General features: G+C 38.8%; 1 protein-coding gene and 1 long non-coding RNA gene across 2 annotated transcripts in view; both read left to right on the plus strand.

The window, feature by feature from the left end:
- astn1 (astrotactin 1) overlaps positions 1–13,289 on the plus strand; it is a 424,302-nt gene that overhangs the window by 289,348 nt on the left and 121,665 nt on the right. The gene's annotated exons all lie outside the window — the stretch shown is intronic.
- LOC120738347 lies at positions 5,701–10,354 on the plus strand. The gene is made up of 2 exons (XR_005696956.1): positions 5,701–7,028; positions 7,284–10,354. It is a non-coding gene; the product is annotated as an uncharacterized LOC120738347 (long non-coding RNA).

The raw sequence follows: 13,289 nt of genomic DNA on the forward strand, positions 1-13,289 counted from the left end.
GACACCAACTCTCTGCCATCTATAATCCAGTTTTGAGATCCCTCCCCAGACGCCTTAACGCCCACTCACATCCTGGGCCATCTGACCTCAGGAATTTGCATGATAAGGTGGGGCCAGGTTTCACAATGAGCTCACCCGAAACTCTGGCTGATTGGGACCCACACCCAGTTTCACACCTTGGCTCAGGCGGTTAGAGGATCATCAGGGGGTCCTTTTGTCCCTCTGTGGGGGGTCACTCCCACTAGGTTTATATCTGGGACTCCCCACCATTTGACCTTAGAACTGAAGAAGCTTCTCGGATGAGAGGTGAAACGTCTTCAAGCATTCTTCTGATTGGTCGCCCCTGTTAAAACAAAACATTTGCATAGCAGGAAGGTGGAGCATTTGTGCTCACCGACACCTTAGTAAGTCAGATGATCATAACAACAAAGTCTACACTCACTGACAATACAGAGAATACATTTGGGAGAGTATTACAGTCTGAAGCCTGAGGTTTTGACTCACAGTACTTCTACATGCACTGACCTCAGGATCTGAAACTTCGGTTTCATATGAGCATCCAATATTGTAACATTGTATTTACAGTTAAGTCCATAAATATTTGTAGAGAGACAACTTTTTTTCTAATTTTGGTCCAGTACATTACTACAATGAATTTCAAGTGAAACAACTCATGTGCAGTTGAAGTGCAGACGTCCAGCTTTAGTTCAGTGGCTGAACAAAAAGATTGGATAGAAATGTGAGAACTAAAGCATTTAACACAATCCCTTCATTTCAGAGGCTCAAGAATAATTGGAAAAATTAAATAAACTGAAAAATAAAATGTTCACTTGGTTGAAAACCCTTTGCTGACAAAGGCAGCCTGAAAGTCTTCAGTTCAATTCAGTTGTATTTATACAGCGCCAAATCACAGCAACAGTCGCCTCAAGGTGCTTTATATTGTAAGCTCGACCCTACAATAATACAGTCCTGAGAAAAACTTTAGTTTTCAACAAGTGAAATACATCCTCAGTTGGCTTAAGATCAACATGAGTGACCTGGCCATTCAAGAATGTTTCACTTCTTTGCTTTAATAAACTTCTGTATGTTTTGGGTCATTGTCCATGTGTATTATGAAATGCCGCCCAATCAATTTGGCTGCATTTAGCTAGATTTGAGTGGGCAGTATGTCACTGAACAGCTAAGAATTAATTCAGCTGCTTCTATCCTGTGTCACATCATTAATAAACACTAGTGTCCCCGTGCCACTGGCAGTCGTGCACGCCCAAACCACTACACTGTCCCATGTTTTACAGATGATGTGGTATACTTTATATCATGAGCTGTTCCACACCTTCTCCGTACTTCTTTCCTGCCATCATTCCGGTAGAGGCTGATCTTGGTTTCATTTGTCCATTTGTCCATGTCCATAATAGAACTGTAATTGGAATATGCTTGATGTAAAACAGGTAAAAAAAACAAAAAACCAACTTGTGTCAGTATCCAAATTTATAGGACCTCACTGTATGACAGAAAATACGGTAAAGTATAATGATCATGATGGCTAGGCATCATCCAATTTAAATTAGCATGTTATTTTAAGCTTTCTGAGAATATGATGCCATTTAATATAGTTTTCAACAACTAATAAGCAATAAAAACATTCCTTTTAATGCTTCTGAAAGGACAATAACCAGCAAACTGTGTTTACCAGCCTGAAAGAATTAAAAATGGTGCATTTCCTAATTTAAGTAACTAGCTGTGAAACAGCTTTCAAATAGACTCCATGCATACTGTGCATGGAGTTCACAAAACAAGCAATAAACTGGATGCTACACATATCTGTCACTATACTCCTTCCTCATGTGGGAATTCAATCTGCACATAATTAACACATCCTTAAACTTCTCCATAATGGAAATACAAAAATATATTCTTGTGGTTACATGTAAAAAACTGCTTAAAAAGGTGAAAACATTCAACTTCCTCCCTTGCATGTTGTTTTTAATTAAAATTGAAAAACTGAAAATGTGCAAGGCTGTCTTCACGTTGGTCTTCACCACACTGAGCATCCAATGCATGCATCTGACATGTTCCCACTGGCAATGTGGATACTTAAATCTTTAAATATCGACTTGACAGTAGCTAAATATGCCGAAAACTTATGTTGAACTGTCAAAACTTTAGCTGTGTTGCATGAGGCCTGCTAATTAAACTCAAAATGAAACCCTTTTGCCCACATTTTAAGTAAGTGTGGGCCTACAGATTGGCTCTTTAAGTATTTTAATTACCGCTCATATGGCAAAGGCTTCACGCTCCAGCAGCGCTTTTGTTGCTGAAGATTGAGATGGTCACGGATGAGAAATCGCTTAAGTTATAGAATGCAGTATAATGGATGAGTCACATGGAAATACGATGAGATAGTAGATTATGATGATGTGTGTGTTTGCAGCTGTCTGTGTGTGTGTGTGTTTGTGAACCTGCAGTGGTACATTAAGCTGGTTCTGCTGTTCCACAGAGTAAATGAAGAGTGATGACAGTGCTCCTCAGGAGGGTTTGATGGTGTGTGTGCGTGTGTGTGTGTGCGTGCGTGTGTGTGTGTGTGTGTGTGTGTGTGTGTGTGTGTGTGTGTGTGTGTGTGTGTGTGTGTGTGCGTGTGTGTCTGCTTTAGGCCATTCCCACCTCCATCATTCAAAGACCTCATCATCTATGAGTGTTGCACTTCACCCATAGGTCTCTCCTCTTCCTTTGTTCAAACTTGAGCAGATTACAGCAGGCCTGTATTTAAAAGACTTTATTTAAACTCACCCCACTGAGTCTAATTGCTTTGTTCCTTTTTGCCACTGCTGCAAATCGATAGTTTCCTGTTTCTGCAAAATAAAGGACAACACCCCCCACCCCCACCCCCTTTCCTGCAGTATTAAATAAAGTGGAAGAATTAGCTTTCTGCCCTGGGGACTGTAACTGCTACTGTGGTGTGTATGTGTGTGCGCACACGTGTGTGTGTGATCAGAGAAATTCAAACTGATGAGCCAACTACAGCTAGAGTACGCCTCAGTGTTCAGTGCATCACATGTAGCCATGAGCGCATCTAGACACACTCCTTCATTTTCATATCTGCTGCTTTTACCTACTGTGTTCTGAAAGTCCTGCAGATGGTTAGCAACATGGGTGTTGTTAACAGCGGTGCTGCTATACAAAGCAATAGAAAACAATAAGAATATTGTTTTAAACTCCAACGACAGATTTCAGTGATATGCTACGGGCATATGAACGTACTAAGTTAGGAAAAGGGCAGCCAGACTGTGTAACATGCTGATCATTAAAAATAATGGCAGCTGGATTTTTGTTTTGAAGCATTAAAGAGTAAGTCTCTGCCATTGAGCACACTTTGCCTAAACATCTGTGAGGCTCCGGCTGGACCCTGAATGTAAGTGTTTAATTTAAATTCTATTTTATTCTAATTTCTGTGCATGTAGACGGCAACAGATAAGAACGAATTTGCAGTTTTCACTACTTTATCACAGTGAATCATGTTTGTTTTTGCTGTGCTATTGTATTCTTGATGCACTAAAGTCACTTTGAAGATGGAAACTTGATTCTTCAAAGGAACCATTTCAAAGATCATAGAATACACTCACAATCATTTTGACCGTCCCACGAAATGAAAGTGCAGGACATGTGCGTGTTGCACCATCATCCCTGCGGTGGGTGAAGGTAAAATTGAAAAAGACTTTAAGCTCCCGAGGAAGAAATAAAGAGCCAAGATGACTCATAGATGTGTCATATCCTCATACTGTGATAGTTAAATCTTTATCTGGCCAAATCTGTGGACTCTAATAACATGTTGGCTCCTGGGAAACTGGAAGGAAGCTCAAGGCATCGGTTACAAAAAGTTCTTTATATATGGCTTCAGTTTTTAAGTCTTTACGATCTCTTGGTCCATGTAAAGTTTCAACTGTGTGCAACAGCTGCCAGGCAGTCGTAGCTGAGGTTTAATAAAAGAGAGGGGCTGTGAAAATGTAATGACATTTCTGTGAGACAAATTAATCATTTTTTTGTTCCCCTGTGGCTGAAAAATAATTTCACTTTACTATTTTTTTTCCTTTGCATATGGTGAATGTGTCTTTTGGTTTTGTTTGTTGATTTTCTGTTCATAATTGGTGCTGCAGATTAGCTACACAGCTGTGTGCTGCTTATCTTTTGCTGCCTGCAAGAGCAAACTTATTGACTGACCAAAGTAGTACGATGCCACATCCAGGTGCTATTTCACACTGGAGTAGGGATTTTTCACAGCTGGCTTTTTGACTTGTGAGACAACAAATAAAATGCAGCCAGTGTTTGATGCCACGCTCCTCTCCCCATGAAAAAGGCACATAATGTGCGATTATGTTCACTTTTCATAGATATTGGTCTGTAATAGGAAGGGAAAAGATCGGTTCTGTGATTTTAACGATTAAAACTGAGGATTCTCTTACCAGTCAGGAGACATCGCACAGTTTCACAATCTTAATTTAACAGACTTGAACTCTTTTATCTCTATTGCTCACAAATTTAACGGGCAGCAAAAATCAGAGTTCAGAGGGAATATGGAATATTATGCTGATCTGCACAGTATATGTACATATGTTTTAATAAACTTGGAAATCCGTTGCATGTTGTATCTTCTGTCCCAAGTACACAAGTATGGCAATGTGTGATTCAGAGTAAATTACTTCAAGGACACAAGAAGGCCTAATCATACACATCACACAGTTAACTTTGTCTTGGTATTTAATGGAATTTGTGAAAATAAAAACCAATTATGACTGATTGCTGCTCATTTGCTGTATTTTCAAGTAATTCAAAAGTATACAAAACAATGCAAGATACATGGTAAGTAATTATGTTTTTATGCAAAAAAAAGTTATTGCTGTATTTTCAAGAAGCCAAGTTTATGTTGGAATTTCCAAACCAGATTTTCTATAAATTTGAAAGCAATTTCATCATCTATTCAGACACCAAGATATTTAAATTCTATAAGCTTTTCAATTTTGGGTCCTTGAACATTGAAATTCTAGCCTTGATTTGTCATCATTTTTAGGCCATGTGAAAGATTTCTACCATTAAAAATACTTTATTTTCTTTATTTTATTTTATATTTTCCAAAGTAATATTTATTTGTATTTGTATAATGAAGATGTTGATTCTTAATCCATTAGAACAAACTATCCTCTATCTTGTCTTGATGCATGCTCAATCATCCAGGAAAGTAAATCCCCAAAAGTTGATTCTGTTCATTTGGACGAAGCCTTTTCAGTGGGAGAAACGTTTCGTCATCATCCAGGTGACGTCTTCAGCCTCAGCTGACTGCAGGTTTCCCCAATCTTGTAAACAGCACATTTGCATAATGACTGAAACCAGCCCACTGAAGGAACAATGGGCTGAGAGGTCACCTTCATCATAATTATGCAAATTCTCAACAACCACTGATCAATGGTCATGAGTCCCATTCACAGAGAGTTGGGGAATGGCTGCAATCACAGCATTGTAAGATGGTGACAGATGCACCTTTAGGCCCCCTCCTCGATTCAAAGATGGTCTTTCCCTTTTTACGTAAATGGCCTACTTGACTCCGCCCTCAAAACAGCGTTCCTCCCTGTCCGGGATGTGTACATCCTCATCATTGCAACAGTGTCCACTGGCCTGTAGGTGTAAACAGACTGCAGAGTCCTGGCCTGACGAGGTAGCTCTTCTGTGTTGTAGCCAGAGGTTGTTTGGTTTCCCCGATGTATATCCTGGCAGTCCTCCTGGCACTTAACAGCGTACACTATAGTTCTTTTTTGTGTCAGGAGACCTGATAATTGGGATGGACCAATTTTTGGCACAGCATGTTTTAGAGTTTAAAAGCCACAGAGACGTGGTGTTTAGAAAAATGCATCTCAACTGTTCCGATACTCCTGACACATTCAGGCAGCGGGTATCCCCGATCTTACTAAATTATGTTTTTTATAGCTCTCAGCGCTGCAGCTAGGAAATCCTGTATGTTAACAGCAGATCAAGTCCTTAAGACAGAAAACTTTAAGGATGGCCGTTATGGTTTCCTCCCTTTTGCCGTTATTAAAAACATAAGAAACTCATGTCTCTGTCGAGTGATCTAAACTGTGGGGTTTATGAAATAACTGAAGTGGGAAATTACCTTGGCGCCTTTCTTAATCTTAATGTAAAAGCTGATGCAGATAAAAGATAACGCTAAGGAGAGGAGATAACTGTGCTCAAACCAGCACAAAATCCTTTCTCTCCACGCTCGCTTATCAGCACACTGCGGAGGATGACTGCTTCAGCCAGCGTGTGGAAGCAAAGCGTCTTGATTAACATATCTTAGCAGAGTCAAGGTCCCAAGCTGAGGTTGTGTTTTCTAGGTAAAGTGTATACATAATTCTGTTAGTTCATCTTTACCACACATAAACATGCAAGAAAGAAAAAAAACCAAAAAAAGCTCTCAAAGCTCCCCAGTGGGATCAAGCAGGCATGATGATAAAATCTGTTTGACTAGTAGCATTTCATCATTGCTTCTTTGTTCCTGCAGCTGCGCCGGCATTGCCATTGAGATGCTGTAGTCTGTTACAGTAACTCCCACTCTTATTTCTATTTCATCAAAGCAAACACGAGCCCCGAGTTTCATTTCATGGGGTTAAGTCTGAGTGATTGGGATACAGAGCACTTAGTTTTTTCAATTAAAATACCAAATAAAACCACCTCTGCTAATCCTCACCACATGGTGGCATTGAAAAGAAGAAAACCATTTATTCATGCACTTACACACACAGGCACGCACACACACGGTGGTAAATTAACTTTCCCTTCCAAATGTAAATTGAGGCAGCAATTAATTTGTTGATGAAAAGCCATTTATCTTTAATTATTTCATGCTAGGTTGGATGCATCAACCTCCTCTTGTTAGATGCTGTTGAGCATTTGGATTTTAAAACCAACTTAAACTCAATTGATTTTGAATTGAACCCAAAAGCTCGCATGCACCCATATCACCATGACACACACACACACACGTCTGGTTTGCTATCCTCGTGGGGACACCCCATTGATGTAATACTTTCCCTAGCTGCTTACCCTAACCATCAAAAATGAATGCCTAACCCTAACCCTTACCTTAAACCTAACCATAACTCAATTGTAACCCTGACACTAAAACCACATTTTGAGTGGGAAAAATGCCTTTAACCCTGTGGGGATGTGGATTTTGGACTCCAAAACTATAGTAAATTTCAGATTTTGGTCCCCACCAAGATAGTAAAAACCCGTAGACACACACACACACACACACACACACACACACACGCACACACACTGAGCCGGATGTACCTTTACTAGCGATGTCATGCTGCTAAATTGCCCCCTACAGGCCTACACCGCCACAGCACTTTTAGTGAAAGAAAGAGTGAGGAAATGTAACAAACCGGAGCCAAAGCCAATTCTGTTCAGTGGAATTATGAATATTAAACATTGTAGCGGTCTGAGATCTCCCCGTCGCCTGCCTCCCTCCCTCTTTTTATTTGCTAACTGAGCTGTATCATTCCTCATAGTTTATTCTCATGTCTAATTATTCCTCCAGAATGCAGTAAGAGTGGGAGGCTCTCCATTCTATTCTTTTGTTTAATTACATTTGAAGATGGGTGGGGGGGGACTCATTTAAAGAAGGGCTTTTGACTTTACAGAGCTCTCCAGTTTCCAGGAAGCACAAAGCACACGCTCTCTGAGTCGAGACCAGTCTGGTTCTTTTCTGTTTGTTTGCTGCTGAATCCATCTCGTTGTATCTTGAACAAAGTCAGTACCTGCACAAAACCTCAGGCATCTGAAATTATGGCTTTTAGCTTTCTTTTCACAGCAGTGTAGTTGAAGTGGTGTGGGACGCAGAGACAATTTGCATACCTTTTTATTTCTGGGTGAAAAAAAAAATGTATTTTATATATTTCAGAATTTTGGACAAGTCTGTTTTTTATGAAACTATAATGTAACAATTTTAATAACCTGAATAAAAATCATTCAAAACTTTGCCTTTTCTTTTTTGTTAGATTTGAGTTAGTTGTTCTTTTTTTTTAAATGTATTCAAAGTTTAATGATTGACATAAAGACTTGGCTCACAGAGTAAGAGAGCAAAGACAGAACAGTAACTAAAGGAAGCGCGTACAGTGACCTTAGAGGTCCAACGCACTGCAACTTAAGAAAACACCAGCAAATAGAAAAAAATAAATAACACAGCAATAGCTTACTGGAAAAAGAAAAACCCTCTTAAAACACAACAGAAATGTTTTTGGGGGGACAATCATGTGAGAGAACAGCTGCAGAGGCGACAGCTACACAATAAGCAACTAATAGCAAACAGCTTATATCTGCTTATATGACAAACATCACCTGCGCAGTATTTTCCTTCACAACACCGATGAATTGCTTCTGCAGCTGCACGAGCACTTGTGTCCAGTCAGTGGCGGCCCGTCACGCACACCACATGTGAGGAGTTTTGCATGAGTCATAAAAATAAGTGCCGTTTGGTCTGCGTAGCACAATAACTGAGTAATTGAAGCCCTTATTTACACTATTTTATTTTAATAGTTTTTCTTTTTTGCTTGTTTTTGATTTCTGCTGTCATTTACTGTATTATTATTATTATTGTTTAAAATGAGGTATTGATTACACTGAATACCAACATTTTATTACATTTTTATTATAAAAATATAGCACTTTGTCCAGCTGGCTGTGCATCGTGCTTCTGGCCCTCCAGAGTGTTGATAGTTAAAAAGTTGGCAACCCTAACGTCTAACCCCAACTTTTTTCTGCTTCCATTGTGTTTTATTCCAATTCTGTTGTATTTTACGTGCCTTTTTAGCATTTTTATATTTGCTGTTGTTTTCTTAAGTTTCAGTGCAGCGCTTCTATAAGAGCGCCTGTTATGATGGTGGTGTTTTGACCTTTGTTTGATATGAACATGGAGGAAGAAAATGAAGAAAAATGAACAAGAAGTAGAATAATTATGTGTGTTTATTTACAATATGTTCACTGACTGCAGCATCTACACTGTTGGATGTTGACACTTCAAAGCTATGTTGATGAGTACTTTCTCTCATCAACATAGAAGGTAAGCACAGTAAAATGGAAATGACTTTTCCATCAGTAACACACCATCAGCTATGTATGCATATGCACATGTGTATATTACCACTGATGCACCCTTTCCACTTACATAATAAATGAATTGGACCCTGAACTGGTTCCAAATTCTACCCGCTGAGTGTAACAGACAGATGCAAAAGAGCTGCACATTAAAATTTTCAGAATATTTGTTTAATTGGCTCACTCAGCGCAGCTTCCTGCTGGCTTGTTCCCTCGAAGAGCTGATATAAAATGCTCAGCTGGTAAAAACAACTTGTTCCCTCACTTGTTCATCACCAACAACCATTCTCATTTGTGCTGCTCAGCGGTGTTCTGCCTTTGCACCCACCAAACATTAACAAGTTATTACAGATAGTCTGAACATTACAAAAAACACAAAACTCAAATGAAACAACGGGAGGTAACCAGATCTTAGAAATCAAATCCTAGAAAATGTTTAGACTTTATATGTTTTTAATTTATACTCTCACAAAGTTAACTCCGTGAGGTCGCCATCAATGACAGTTACCCTGACCTTTGGCCTTACTGCATCTGAATGAATGTGTTTTTTTTAGCTTTTAGAAACAGAACAAAGTCATAATAAAATAAAATAAAAAATAAATAAAAATGAGAAAATAAAATTTTCTCATAATGTTACCTGGTTGCACAGTGTTAGGAATACTTAGCTAAGGTACTTAGACTGTACAGTGTTAAATGTGCTCATGAAATTGTTCAGATCCCTCACATTACATGAGAACATAAGATATTGTGAAGCTTACAGTGCAAATAGGTGTAAAGAACCTTGCTTAAGGCTAACATTATCACAGTCTGGAGAGTAAAAGGAGGGAGGACCCACAAAGTGTATTGTTGCTAAGTTTTGGACAAACAAAGACAAATTAGGCACAAGAAACAGGTGACAACTAACTAGCAAGGTAGAACAGGAAGTAACTTAGAGGATAACCACAGAGAGAGCTACACTGAATAAAAGAAACAATAAGGAAACTAATCACACAATAATAAACATGGACGATAACTAGAACTTAAATGCAAAAGTCCAAATGTTCAAACAAACAAACAAACAAAAGAACATAGACTCACTTGAACATGACTGAGAACTCAAAACTCCAAATAACAGACACACACAAGCACACAGGGAGGTTAAATAACACAGAACCAAAGGAACCACAAGTGAATGACCCTAATTAACCTTTAAAAGGAACAAGGACAAAAAAAAGGACACGACAAGCATCCTATTTAGAGGGAAAAAAGGCAAGTCGCATGGCTGAAATGCTCCTCCAGGCTCATATGTTCACTTGCTTTAACAGTCATTTTTAAACCCTTATGTTGCATCAGTGACACAATCCTCTAGTAGTTCTGACATCTGTTTGAAGACAGTAGCAAGCCCCTTGTATTGAGCATAATACGATAACGGCTAACACAAATGATCTCAGGAGATTGGCTGCAATTTACTGCTTTAGGAATCTGTAGTTTGCATCCTGTGAACGGATCTCTACCACATGCTGCGTAGCAAAAAGCAGCTGCGTGAAAACAGGATCTGATGCAACGGTTTCCTCATCGAGACATACAAACAGCTAGACTGGAATTCACTTTGAACATCACAGATGAAGTGTTGGTACCTCTGTCCAGCCATGGCATCACTCTCTGCGTCTGTTTGTCTTTTGAAAACATGTTTGGAGAAGTTAAAAAAAAACAAGTCAGAACAACTGTGAAGGTTACTGAAGCAACGTCTCTAATCTGTGTTAATAATGTGTCTTTGGTTTAAAAGGTATTTTATGCTGCATAGTTAATCTGACAGAAATCCAACAGAGTCTTGAGTTATAAGACCCATAATGTTCATGAAGTACTGCAGTTGTGTTATGACAAAAGCACTAACTAGTCTCTGAATAAAATAAAAATGCTTTTATTTGTATGATGGTTTTTTTAAGTACGCAAAGGGAAGACATTGTTGCACCTTGTGTAAGTCTGACTGTTGTCAGTCTAAAGTGGTTTCTACTCTAGCCAAGGTGTCTATCAGCATGCTTTCAATCTGTTTTAGATAAGCGCCTCCCTGCCGAATTCTAGCAAGCTGTTTGGCCTTGGACAGAATACTCAAACTGTGAGCACAGAGATGGCAGCTGAGATGTATGTTTACGTGCGCGTGTGTGAAGCAGGGTGAGTGAGTGGGTGTGAGCTGAGTTTTGATTAAGTTTGAAGTTTTCCATTTACTCAAAACTTGTGGGCAGATGCTTTCACTTCCATTCAGTCGTGGTGATCGTTATAATCAAAAGAAACCAGAGACAAAGCCTCTGCTTGCAGCTGCTTGAACAGATTTGGCTGGAGTAAACGCATACAAAAGAATGCTGTTTCCCCCAGAAGCACCGGAGAAGATAATTTGATGTAACGAGTCAGTAATAAGAAAGTAGATTTTGTTCTGAGTCAAGCTGTGGAGCGTCATGTCTTTTTTTTTTCTTCACATGCACCAACCTTGGATGTGAAAAACGACTGTCAAGTATGACAAATAGGACGGTGGTTTTACTTTGATTAAAATAGCACCTGTATTGACAAAATCAAATTAATCTCGCCAACTCGATTGTGTCTCTCCTTGCAAAAGGATGCACATTCTCAAAGGCTTTTACACATTGATTTTTCTGTGTGTTTTGCTCAAACTTCTTTTATCTACACTGCAGAAGTTTGATCTTTTTTAATAAGCCAAGACACACTTTGGTCTTTATCAGCTCTTTTATATGATTATATGACCTACAGGGAAAAATTCAGTTTGCATGGGGAATATTAGTGTATGATTAAACCTCCTCAAGCTACTTTACCCTTTTTGTTGAGCCTATATTTGTTTTGTTTTGACAAAGATTTAAAATGAATATGGACCAATTTCCATGATGCTTTTTGGTGACAAAACACGGGAATATACAAATATAGTGGTAGGATCCATTAGAGTAATTACAATGATTGACACATCAATGAACAGCCTCCACCTGGAAAATAATAATGAACAAGAAGCACTCAAGAACACAAAAATCCATCAAGGTAGCATTCAATTCTAAGGAAACAGTATCCGGTCGTTAAGTCTGACGTCACTAGCCGTGTCTGGGCCTAAACGATCACTATGGCATTACTGAGAGTTGAAAAACTGTCTAAAGTCTTTCATCTTTAATAAAATGATCAGCGTTCTGCTCTACCAGGTGTAACAATTGAGTTTAACATCCAGGCATCCATGAAAACGGAATTTATGACATTTAACAGAGAAGTTAGCAGGAAGTTAGCTCGCTAGCTTCTATCTAAATACAATATAGCATGTCCTGACTGCGGGGTTTTGGAAACAAATTAAAACGTACAGCTCTGTTATCACTTCCAGCATAAATGAAGACAGAAAAATAAACAGCAGTGACGTTTGTAGGGTTACTGAAGTTGGGCTAGCTGGTATATAATGATGTGCTACGTGACCGCTAGCGACACAGCTATGTTAGCATAATATAAACAAGCTAACTTTTTTTCCACTCGATAAAAGTTAACGTGAGTGTTCTCGGTCAGGAACAAATGTAATCGCATGGCAGGATGCTGTAAAAGGACCAAACTTCAGCCAGGAGAACAACTGAGATAATCCATCCACAATACGAGGTTAGTCATTCATATACTGCTGCATGGGCTGGGCTGTAGTTACATCCTAAGGTTTTAAAAACTGAGCTTAAATAAATGATTAGCGGTAATAAAAGCCGAGGGAGGTCAACAGTGATCACTGACTGTTTTAGGAGCTTTTTGAGATCAAATATAGGAAAATACAAAACATTAAACATGTTAACAACACAAAAGCCATATTAAACGCAGACTACTTTAGGCCCGGAAGTAGGATTCGCCACGTCATCACTTAACAACCGGATTGCATTTTTTTATATATTCATTTTGTTTTCTTTGTTCCTTTTAAACTTACTTTAAAAAGTTTGTAGCGCAGTAAAAACGAGTGCAACGTTCAGGGTTTTCCTGCACTGTTGAAACCCGTTTTCTTACTTCTTATTTAAGTGGGTACAGTACAGCATAACTTTCATTTCATTATTGATTAGTAATAAATATCAAATGAAACAAGTTTTTTTCCCAACAAAAAATAATATGTATACAGGGATATTTTACATGTTATGTATTTAAACCTGTTA

Source organism: Simochromis diagramma, unplaced genomic scaffold, assembly GCF_900408965.1.
Source record: "Simochromis diagramma unplaced genomic scaffold, fSimDia1.1 OVJJ01000337.1, whole genome shotgun sequence".
NCBI classification, from domain to species: Eukaryota; Metazoa; Chordata; class Actinopteri; order Cichliformes; family Cichlidae; genus Simochromis; species Simochromis diagramma.